The following is a 12,139-nucleotide window of genomic DNA, read 5'->3' on the forward strand; positions in this document are numbered from 1 at the left end:
AGCCATTACATCAGCCCGAGGAAAAGTTCTCCTTCCTTCCCCCTTCCTCCCTGCTCTTCACTTCTGTGAACCCTCTTTGTAACCCGCAGGCTCTGTAAAGTTGAGAGCAAGAGAATGCAAGTTGTGTCGGAAAGAATGAAGAGTTCGCCAGCTTAGAACAGAAAGCGAATTACTGAACTATTAAGCTCCATTAACAAGTGAAAAGTGAACTAAGTTGTTCCAGAGTGATTTTTTAATTCTGTCAAATAAAGAGGACCCAGACTGCAGGGTAAACTCGTATTTATTAGTTTGGGTTAATGAGTTTTTCCATAAGCAGAATTTCTTAAATTTTATTGAATCAATAAAGTCCCCATTTGGAAATCTGGTTTTTCCCACCAGAGTAGGATTTTAATTGAGCGGACAGCAAACACTCAAGTGCTGTAAAGTGACTGGATGAAGGTGAACTGGCCTACAGGTGATACTGGCTTGGTAGACAGGGTTACGGAAGTCCTTGATTGGAATGCAATCTCTGCTACGTACCTCTTGAGCATTAAGTATTATCTCTACGGTGACGGTGTTTTCACTGTATTTATTACCAAAGAATCCTTGTAAGAATAGAAACATCAGGGCCTCTCCTTGAAAGAGGACCTCTGTATCTTTTCTTCTAGCCTCTGAGTGCACAGAGCGCTAGGCACCACTATGTGGAGCATCTTGAAATTCTCCCAAGAAGGATGGGTCTGGGCTGTGGTCGCCTCTGTTGAATGCAGGTAGCCTTGAAGGACACACCTGGCCTGGTCAGTTGCTTTGTGAACATCTGCTTCTGTTTATAAGAGAGTCCAAGGAGAAAAGTATAAATATCTCCCCATCATTTGAAAACAGTATGAAGTCTGTGCTTTGCGATAGTTAGTCGATACTGTAGTTCCCCCCTTATCCGAGGAAGATACGGTCAAAGACACCCAGTGGATGCCTGAAACTGTGGATATATACTATATATATACTAGTATATAGTATACTAGTATATGTATATAATAGTATAGTATATATATGTACTAGTATATAGTATATAATAGTATACTATAGTATATAATAGTATACTATAGTATATAATAGTATACTAGTATATAATAGTATAGTATATATATATTACACATGTACATATATATTATATATGTACTATATACATCATATATATATATAAAATGTATATAGTATACAAGCCATATATATATACTATGTTTTTTCTTATATATACATACCTTTGATAAAGTTTAATTTATAAATTAGGCACAATAAGAGATTAACAACAGAAACTATTAATGAAATAGAACAATTGTAATGATATGCTATGATAAAGTTACATGGATGTGGTCTCTCTCCGTTTTTAAAAAGTTTGCTTGAAGTATAGTTGATTTACAATGGTGTGATAATTTCTGCTTACAACAAAGTGATTCTGTTAAACATGTACACTCATCCATTTTTTTCAGATTCTTTTCCCAAATAGATTATCACAGAATACTGGGTAGACGTCCTCGCTCTATACAGCAGGTCCTGTTGGCCAGTCGTTCCATAAACCACAGAGTGCACATGCCAGTCCCAACCCCTCTACCTGTCCCCTTTGGTAACTGTAACTGAAACTGTTTGCTTTCCAAGTAAGTGAGTCCTGCAAATACATTCATTTTATGTTATCTTTTTTTTTTTTAAGATTCCACATATAAGTGACATCGTAACTTATTGTACAAATGTAATGTCTTTTCCATCTTAACTAAGCACTTATCAGGCACTGTGGTCCCAACTTTTGCAGTTGAAAGTGAGATAGCAAACCCAGCACGAATGTCTTTTTCCTTCTTCACAATTTCATGGATAGGAGATTTGTTCTTCTGGTAGAGCTTAGCCACCTCAGCATATGATTTTTTTTCTTTCCTTAAGCCTAGAACTTTCAACTTTCACTTAGAGGAAACACTGTTATGTCTTCTCTTTGGCTCATCTGAGTTGCCAGCATCACTACCCCTGTGCTCTGGGGCTATTATTTAAGTAAAATAAGAGTGACTTAAACACAAGCCCTGGGATACCATGGCAGTCGACCTGATAACCCAGCAGCAACTAAGAGACTCGGGGGCTGGATACTCTGGACAAAGAGACAGTTCACATCCCACGTGGGATGAGGCCGGAGTGCATGCGATTTCATCATGCTTCCCAGAATGGCATGCAATTTTAAACTTCCGAATTGTTTGTTTATTTCTGGAATTTTCTACTTGAATATTTTCAGACTATGATTGACCATGGGTCAAACTGAAACCACAGAAAGCAAAATTGTGGGTGGGGTGGGGGGGACACTTGTCTTTCCTTCCTTATTTTGGAAGTCTTTTTGGGGGAAATAAAATTCCTACCATGTGGCCCCAAGCCCTCATGTTTCTGTCTGTGTTACCTGTTTTGAAAGACAAAAAGAAAAGAAGAAGTAATGGGTACTTGGGGATTGATGACTTCCTCTGAAAAGAATTCCTAGGTTGGGCGAAAGGCTTACCCACAAGTTCTTCGCGAAATGAAAGCTGTGCGATGCAGTATGAGAGTCACACCCCAGGGAGCAGAAGAATTGGATTTCCGTCCTATTCTCCTGCTTGTATCGTTACCAACCGAATGGACAGCTTTGCCTGAATTCTCCTGGGCGTTAAGCCAGAAACATCAAGAAAGTCAGTCTAGCTCCCTTTCTTCTCTGCAAACTCTCCCTAATGTTCCCTCTCATAAACGGCAACCCCAGGGGTGGCTCCAGGCTTTGTGGGATCTGGAGGTTATACAACTTTGGGGATGCGCCTTAAGAGATTCATTTTTATTGGCTGTGTACTGCTCCATGCTCACAGTGGGATGGCAGAGATGTTCGATGTAGCCCACGGCTGTGCCTATGGAGTGTTTTTTCCAGCCTGGTGAGCCCAAGGGCCACATCCCTCAGAAGACCTTGTGAGAGGACAGTCGGGCATGGCTACAGCCAGGAAGCCGTGGCTGGAGGTGACAATGGCCTCATCCTTACTGCCTTGCTTGAGGGTCTTTTGTCACGGAAACTTCTGTGCATCCTGCACTAGGCCTCAGTCACAGAGATGTGGCCACTCTGTTGCTAGTTTGCAAGCACACTTTCCATTTTCTGGGAACCCCTGGCACGAAGCCAGGTGGCCCAAGTACCTTCACAGGGACATGAAGGGTCTGTTTGCTGCTCAATGCTTCAGGGTCTAACCCAGAAAGTCAAGTTGAGAGCTCTGTGGTGGCCTCTGGACCACACTCAGACACTCGGCTGGAGGCGTGGTCCAGAGGACTCAGGAGGTTCCTGATTAACCCCCCCCCAAAAAAAATCATCGCTTTTATTGGAAAGGAAAAAGCAAATATCCCAAACCGGATATTAGTTTCTTATGGGTCTGTCCTTCTTTCCATGAATAACAGTTTTATGTTTTTGCTCAGCACAAGCTGGACATTTCTCCACAGTCCTTTTTTTCTCTCCAATTCTTAATACTGATGCTTGTGTCATGATCGTTTTTTTCAAATTTGTTTTACAAACTGATTATTCCTGGGGTTCCCTTCCAAGATTCAGAGCATAGGACTAATAAAAGCTCGGGGGGGGGCAGGGGGAAGATTGGGGGGGAAAGGTAAAATATTGACATTATAAGTAGTACAGCTAAACAGTATACAGTAAGATGACATGTGCACATAATCAGCTCTCACTCACTTGGACCCACTTACTAAAATCCTAACAGTGCAAATCACTGGCCTTTGAAAGAGAGGCTGCATCCAGACTTTCCACACTGGTCGTTGGGAGTCATCTCCCCGTGTGCCTGGAGTTGCCCTGCCCCAATCGATCCACTGAGAAGCTTTTCATACTCACAGCATGAGCACCACTGTCTCCCGCGTTGCCTGTGGGATATTCTGCTAAAGGTCAAGCCCATAAAATGGAAACGTGGCTGGTATGAAAATAAACTTCTGAAAATAATTTCTGTCGCGCTAAAAAAGAAACCATTAATCCCCAGCTTTAGAACTTTTCTAATTCTGTTGGCAGCTGCGACTTCAGCTCTCTCCTTTGAGGTGACCCTCTCCGCCCTCACATTCTCTCGGTTTGGTTCCTTCAAGAAAACACGCTTTCTCCAGCCTGGCTGCTGATTACCTGCTGCGAAGGGATCGGGCTTGTCTACACTCTGGGACTTGGTGATTTCCTTAACACACCTAGAACACAAAATGCACAGATCTGTTACCTTTCCTTTAGGTATCTAATTGTTTGGATTGTTTTCTAATACTCTAAAAACAAGGTGTCTTTTTTTTTTTTTTTTTTTTTTTTTTCTGCTCTTTTCCTTACTTTGTGAAGGCACGTAAACCAGAAAGAATATCGGACCCTGCCCCCTTTTTGGGGTTATCGAGGCCTCCAGGCTTCTGCTGAGTTTTCTCAGCTGAGCTCCTCTTTGATTTGTGAGCAAAGGTTTAAAAGGCTAAAGAGGGGGAAATTGGTTCAAGATTTCAGGCACAATGAAACATTTCTTTTGTCACTTTATTTCCCTGCTGTATTAATTTGTGGTTACTCACCTTCTCCTCGGAGATCCCTAGGGAACTCCAAATCTGACTCTCCACCATCCGACACACGAACCCAAACATTTCTCCCAATAAATTACATCTCCCGTGTAATAAAGCCAAACTGGCCTCTTTGGAGGCTAGGATAATGTTTCGGGCACCGCCTGGCCGCGTTTTCAGTCTGTGGGTCACAAACATCCTGGCGAGGAGGAGGCGCTCTGTGGCCTGGGCTCGTCTGGGAAGAGGAGCGTTGGGCTCCCTCGGCGGATGAACAATGCTGGAATGTTTTTTCCCTGTCCATTCACTTAAACAATGTGCCATTCTGTACCTCATAAGCACTTAATTTATTCCAACTCTTTGGCCTGACCTGTAATCCCCCTCTCCTTACCCATCTGACCCATCTGTGTTTCATTTCCCACTCGTCAGCATCCAGAGGGCCGGGCCCGGGCCCTGTTTGGAACCATTAGACAGAGATTGGCCCTCTTCCCTCTTCCTGCCCCACATCCTCCGCTGGAAAAAAAAATGACCATCAGATCAGAGAACAGAGCCTGCTTTGTCCCTTGCAACGGGGATCTGGAAGCATTTTCAATCATTTGCACTCCATACTCACTCAAACGCATTAATGTGATCAACATTAGGCCTGTTGTGGGCATTTTTTCCAGCAAATAGCTTGCTAACATTCCAGGCATGTACTCCCCTGAAAACAAGACTGAAACAGGGCCCTGAATATTCAATTGGAAAATCACCAAGAGCAAAAGCTTAGCTTGGCACAGCTGGTGTTGATTCTTAATAAGTGACTTCCTAAAGCTGAGGCATGGGGCTTACAGCGTCAATGACTTGTTTGAAAAATATTTTGTAGGTGCCTCACACCACTCTCTTTCCTGTGGTATGCGTCATATCGTGAGCTATTCCAAGCCAGCCTGGTTAAGCACGCTAACTCCCCCCCCCAACCCCAAGATTGTGGTGTTTAACTAAAAATGTCTTTATACAAGATGAGCTCATAGCTATTAGTGCTGAGGTAGTTTTAACTGCTTGGATACCAACTGCCGTTGGTTGGAAATGTGCTGAAAAAGGGTAAGCCTGAGCAAAAACATATCTCACCCTGTCGAAAATGGCAGGATGGCCGTCCCGGTGGCGGAGTTTCTTCGGCAGGAAAAAGTTCCAGATTTAAGTACAATGCATACCTTTCAGTTTCATTAAAAAGCCTTACTGTTCTTTGTGTATTCCTAAAGTCAAGGTGCTGAAGACATCTGGAACAGTGGAATAAAAGGAACCCTTCTTCTTGCCTCAGGTACTTTGTAAAACTTGCCGCAGAACAGAGCTAAGGTAGTGGGAGAAACCAAGTGTATCTTTTCAATCGTGTTTCCTCAAAGGCAACAAAAAGAAATGCAAAGACCTAACCTTCTGCCTCTAAGGTTAAGATACCTGTGAGTATTGCATAAGGATCAAATGAGATAATGCATGTGAGATGCCTTGACAAGCATTCAGCGTTCTACAGATGGGGAAGGGAGCTAAAATTCTTGACTGCCTGTGTGATGGGCCATGTGGAGCTTTTGGCACTTCTACCTGCTGGTGAAAGTGGTCTTCACAGCGCTTATGACCTAGATAGTATTATTTTCTTTTTGCATCTAAGGAGGGAGCATCCCGGAGAGATTCGGTAAACTCCCCAAGGTTCCCCAGTTGAGTGATTATTGAGGCAGGAGTCAAAACAGGGTCCAGGTGAATACCAAGCTCGTGTCCTACCCCTTTCTTGCCACTCGCAGGTCCAAGTAGTCTCATGTCTATTACGGCTGTCATTGTCTACTGGTTTGCGGGGATGTGTGTTGGCCATGGTGTGAAGGGTTAGAATGGGAGATGTCCTCCTCTTCCCTGCCCTCCTCCAGGGAATAGGTTATAGACAGTGTCTAGTTGGGGCCCCGTACCCAGTGGGTGCCCAGTAGCTGTTAAGTGATTAGACATTGTCCATGCCATCTCCCAGGGATTTGTGGTTCTACAATAGGGCCTTTTATCACACAGAAGAGAGGGATTGATACTCTGGACACTGCGTGGGCTGTGTTTGCCTCTCGGGGCAAATAATTTTCCTCGGTGCCAGGAGCAGCTCTGATGTGGCTGCTCTCCCCTGGTGTGGCCTGGGGCTTTGAGCTCCCAGGCAAGGGCCTGGCTGGATCGGGGATGAGGCGGGCATGCAGCAAGGAGGAGCCGGGGAAGCCAGACGGTTTATAGGAAGAGGCACGCATGGATGTTTCTATCTCTGGGTCGTTGAGGACACTGGAGAATGTCTCATAGGAAATGACCAAGACCCTTTCCTGAGGCAAGAGCTACTGGAGAAATGCACTGAATACAGTATTGTAAAGAGAAAGAAGATTCCCCTCCACATTTAAGAAGGCTCATAATAAGACTTTGCTCAGAAAATAGAAAAAGAGGGCTCGATGTTGGATATTATCTTTTTGTTTGTTTTTGCTTTTTATGGCCATGTCTGCTGCATATGGGATTTCCCAGGCTAAGGGTTGAATCAAAGCTGCAGCTGCCGGCCTACACCACAGCCACAGCAAAGAGGGATCCGGGCCGCGTCTGTGACCTAAACCACAGCTCAGGGCGTTGCCAGATCCTTAATGAGCAGTGCCAGGGATCGAACCCACATCCTCATGGATGCTAGTTGGATTTGTTACTACGGAGCCACAATGGGAACTCCCACAATACAGTTTCTTAGCAATCTTTTTTAAAAATTTTAGGTTTCATGGCTAACTGCCGCCCCAGCCCAGCCCAGCCCAGTCCCCAGCTCCTTACGGTTTAATAAGTGTGCAAAACCATCAGTTCGCAACATGTAGCTGAATGACAACTATGATATTGGTTTTTGCTTTCAAGTTGTAAGTCGTTCATGTTTTCTCCCTGGGGCCCTAAGAAGAAAGCTTACGTCAAGGGAGCTGAAAAAACCTTTCGCTTATTATTTTGAAGCAACTGTGATGGCAGAAGTTTATCACCTCCAGAGAGTGACCTTTGGGGATAAGCCATATAAATATGTGGCTAAACTAAGAAACCTTGGACAGTTTTTAGAATTCTGCAGATTTCTTCTATTCTTACAGCTTAAAGTCTATATTAGATCTATAAAGAACTACATTAGAGCTATCAAGGCAGCATTAGGAACGGAGCATGGATTTTTCTAATGAAAGCAGGTCAAGTGAATACCAGTCAGAGATCAGTCCATCAAGGCCTTTTGCAACTTTAATCAAGAGCCAACCTTTTTTGGTTACACTGAACATTCTATTTCTTACCGGCTGATGGGCTAGAGAGCCTTTCATCCTTAGCAAAGTAACAGGAAGGAAACGTACGAAAATGTCAAAAGACTCAAACTACATGATCCATCATGGCGTTTAAGTGTAAATTTGGAAATATTGGCTAGGAACAGCCAAAGTCCTCAACTTATGACGTTCGAGCTGATCTGAGTTTTCCCTCAGCCAGCTCCAGAGCGGGCTTTCATGTTTACCACAGACATAAATTCACCGGGGCTCTTAAGTAAGGACTCCATCTGAAAGAAGTGACTAGAACGCTGGGATTTTCTCCTAAGATTACACGTACCCCTTCAAGTAAAGTTCCATGCAACGTTCCCTTCCCAGAGCTGTGCACATGAAATTTCAGGAAACAGCAGGTCTTAATTAGACCTCCAGTTTATAGTTTCACCTGAAAAAATACATTTAAAAAAATCATATACGTTTGGCTGTCGAGATTTTTCGAGTCAATAAATTCTTGCTAATTAATCACATTAACGGTGCTCCTTAAAAGTTGAAACAGAATCAGAAAACAAACCAAATTCCCCGTAAATATCCAACAGAAAGGCCTATTCACTGATCCATTTTCAGTTTCTAAGAATTTTACAAGTGTTTTTTTCTCCCTGACAGGACATACACACACACACACACACACCTCCCATGTCACTATCTGTAGTCATATGGCGTTATTCACATAGGAAAACAATTCTGGTGACACGTTTTCACACTTCAGAATGACGTCATTGTGTGCGCGTATTCTGCTGCTTCGTGTCCATGCCTGTAACTGTTTTGAGAGAGGAGAGCGCCCCCAACCCTCAGCAGCACGTGTCACCTCCCCTTGGAACCTCCCCCAAAAGAAGAAATTAATGGTATAGGGGTGAAGGGAAGATGGGAACTAAGGAAGTTGAAGCCAAATGGGGCAAATGGACATCCTCTTGCTTGTCCACCCACCACTGCACGCTTCCAAAGGACTGTCGTCTTTGGTATAAATGTTCCCCACAAATCTCCTGGCTGATGCTTTTGGTCTGCTGGGGCACGGACTGTACAAAAGCGGATTGCTCACATCCCCTTTGGAAACGTCAACAAATAGATCTAAAATCCCACCTCCCTCTGAGGTTTGCTTCCTGAGGATAGTGCTACTGTTTTTTTTTTTTTTTTTTTTTTTTGTCTTTTTAGGGCCACACCGTGGCATATGGAAGTTCCCAGGCTAGGAGTCGAATCGGAGCTACAGCTGCTGGCCTACGCCACAGCCACAGCAATGCAGGATCCAAGCCACGTCTGTGACCTACACCACAGCTCACAGCAACACTGGAGCCTTTTGAGGCCAGGGATCAAACCCACGTCCTCAAGAATCAACAGGAACTCCAGTGCTACTGGTATTCATTAAGAAAATAATCTCTTGGAGATCCCCTCCTGGCGCAGCAGAAAGGAATCTGACTAGGAACCATGGGGTTGCGGGGTTTGATCGCTGGCCTCAATCAGTGCCTTGGGGATCTGGCTTTGCCCTGAGCTGTGGTGTAGGTCGCAGACTCGGCTTGGATCTGGCGTCGCTGAGGCTCCGGCATAGGCCGGCAGCTGTAGCTCCGATTGGACCCCTAGCCTGGGAACCTTCACGCCATGGGCCTTGGGTACAGCCGTGGAGAGCAGGAAAAAAAAAAAGAAAAGAACCTCTCAAACTCATAAACTTGAAGCCACCCAGATTTCTTTGGTGTGCGTTCATCAAGATGCTGTATGCCTACGCTGCAGTTTCAAGTCTTGTTACTGCTCTGTGTGTAGTAGCTAGCCCTTTCTCCAAAAGGATTTGTGAATGCCGTCTGTCTTTTAGAGGGGGAGACAACCAATTACAATTTCTAACAAGGAATGGATTTTTAAATCCACAAAAAGAGAATTCCACTTTCAGGGGAGTTAGATTTCTTTTAAACCTTTTGTATATTATTATGAGAGGGGGATGCGCCTCAAATTATATATAGCTGTAGGGGGAAATGGCTGTGAGAATTTCTGCGGTAACCCATCCCCCAAGTACAAGTAGTTGATCACGGCGGAAACACGGCGTCCTGTAAGATCTCTATTCAGAGATTTTAGGAGTATAGATTGAGCTGATTTTATTTTATGTAGACAAAGAGAAAAAGCATACTAATTTACCTTCAGCTACTTGCTTTTGCGTTTTTTTTTTTTTTGAAGCTCGGTTCTTCTTTGGGAAAGACCTTGTCATCTATCATCCCTTCCTGACCCCCTTGCTCACATTTAGATCTTATGTTCTAGGCCTTGTGTTCCCAGCGGCTAAGAAAGTCTAGGTAAAAAGCAGCAGGTCATGTTGAAAAGCGTTCTTGACCTGGTCCCCACTCTGCCTCTAACGCTCTGTTTAACTTGGGCAAAATATTTCACCTCAGCCTGTTTAGCAATAAAGCAATAAAGGAAGGGGATTCCATCATTGGTTCACTCGACAGATTTTCAGGGAGTGTCAGTTCTAGGCAAAGCACTGGGTTGTATGCAGTTGTTGCAAAAATGCATCATAGCGTCTCTGGATTTTGAGATTCCCTTGTGGGGCAGATGTGTAAAAGCTTGGAATGGACCCATTGCCTACAGATATGTTCCCCTCTTGGATCAGCAGGTTCATGGCTTGAAAAGAAGGAGGAAAGAAGGAAAATACGTTGTCGGGAAGCTCTTGACGGTTCCTGGAAGGGAAAAGAATGGAGTAAGGCGGGGGGGGGGGGGAGCGGGGGGGAGAGAGGGAACGTTTTGTTCCCTAGCACCTGTTGGTAGGACTGGGGAAATCCAGAGTTTTGCACATGTCCCCAGTGATGTCTATGCGAGACTGAGAGCCAGCAGGCCTGCAGGGGGCTGCGGCAGTGAGGGACGAGGGGAACACCTAGCAGAGGCTGGAGAGAAGACAGCTTCCCCAGGGGTCCGATGGATGGAATCCACGGCTGAGATTCAGAAGATCTGAAGGGCAGAGGAAAATGAGGTCAGGCTGAGGAGCAGAGCATGAACTGCTGGGCCATGGCTGGACTGAGAGAAGAAGCAGCTAGCTTGACATGACATCAGCTACAGGGCCTCATTAGCAGATGCAGAGAGAGAGAGCGCGCGCGCAATGTGTAAATGGTAAAATGAGTTTATAAACCTCAGCCGAAGGCCCACAGGATCTGGAAGAGAAGCATGGGCTGGGTTAACACCGGGCCCTGCCCTAAAGCCATAAGGACTCAGCTTCCCCTGGGCTCACGTGTTGTCTGGGAACAGAGGGGAACATCTGTGAATCAGGGCAGAGTCGTGATGGGGAGTTGCAGCTTTACTTTGACTCTTTGCTAAAAATGGACTGAATTAATCGAAAAGGGATTGTTTTAAGTTGGGAGAGACTGAATCCCTCTGAATTGGTGGGCTGAGGTCTTCTCTCACCCCAGGTCCATCACCCTGAGGCCTCAGAATAAGATGCAGATCTGATACGGTTGCCCTGTACATTTTTTTGCACATCTGTGTTGTAGGTGGCACAGAGGTGTCCTCTTTTATGACAATGTAATAGCAGCTTACCTTCTACTTCTAGTTTTTCAGGAACTCTCCCATCCATTGTTTTATTTGCTCCTCTTGCTATGTCTGAAAGGTTGGAAGGTGAGCATTATCGCCTCCATTTTATAGGGGAGGAATCTGAAGCTCAGTGGGGTTGCTTGGCACCTCATTTATAATGTGGAGACAAAAATACGTACTTGGCCCAAGTTTCATGCTTTTAGTGAGAATCAAAGAGGCATGGAGAACTCGTGGGGAGATGTGATTTCCTGGAACCCTAAGACCATCTAAAAGCAGATGAAGCGGGATGATATTGGAATCCAAACGACTAAAATGCAGATAATGCTGTCAGACTGCAGAGATGTTTTACCTAAGGAGAGGATTTCTAGAAAGGTCTCAGGGAATCCATTCAGGCATGCAGTGCTCTGGTGAACCTCATGTTATATGAAATGCTGGGATACCGGGATTGGGTTCAATAGATTAGGTGTCTTTATGTGATGTCATAAAAAGAGCGTGGTTTAGAACATCTGATTCACGTTTTAGCTTCAGCCCTTAAAAGATCACATGTGGAATAGGGATATTCAATACATATTTATTTTCTGGAAGTTTAAGTTATCCTATTTTTCAGCTCTCTTCAATCTGTGAGAGCTAATGATAATTGTATGCTTTTTAAAGAAGGTCATTTAGGAGTTCCTGTGGTGGCTCAGCGAGTTAAGAATCCGGCTAGTACCCAAGAGGACACGGGTTCGACCCCTGGCCTCGCTCCGTGCGTCAAGGATCCGTTGTTGCTGCACGTTGCTACATAGGTCATAGATGCAGCCCAGATTGGATGCTGCTGTGGCTGTGGTGTAGGCTGT

At 44.6% G+C, this 12,139-nt stretch overlaps 1 long non-coding RNA gene across 1 annotated transcript; it reads right to left on the reverse strand.

Moving 5' to 3' along the window:
- LOC102162312 lies at nt 263-5,033 on the reverse strand. The gene is made up of 3 exons (XR_306270.3): nt 4,534-5,033; nt 4,121-4,179; nt 263-799 (listed from the first exon to the last, which is right to left on the reverse strand). It is a non-coding gene; the product is annotated as an uncharacterized LOC102162312 (long non-coding RNA).

Source organism: Sus scrofa, chromosome 11 (genome assembly GCF_000003025.6).
Source record: "Sus scrofa isolate TJ Tabasco breed Duroc chromosome 11, Sscrofa11.1, whole genome shotgun sequence".
NCBI lineage: Eukaryota > Metazoa > Chordata > Mammalia > Artiodactyla > Suidae > Sus > Sus scrofa.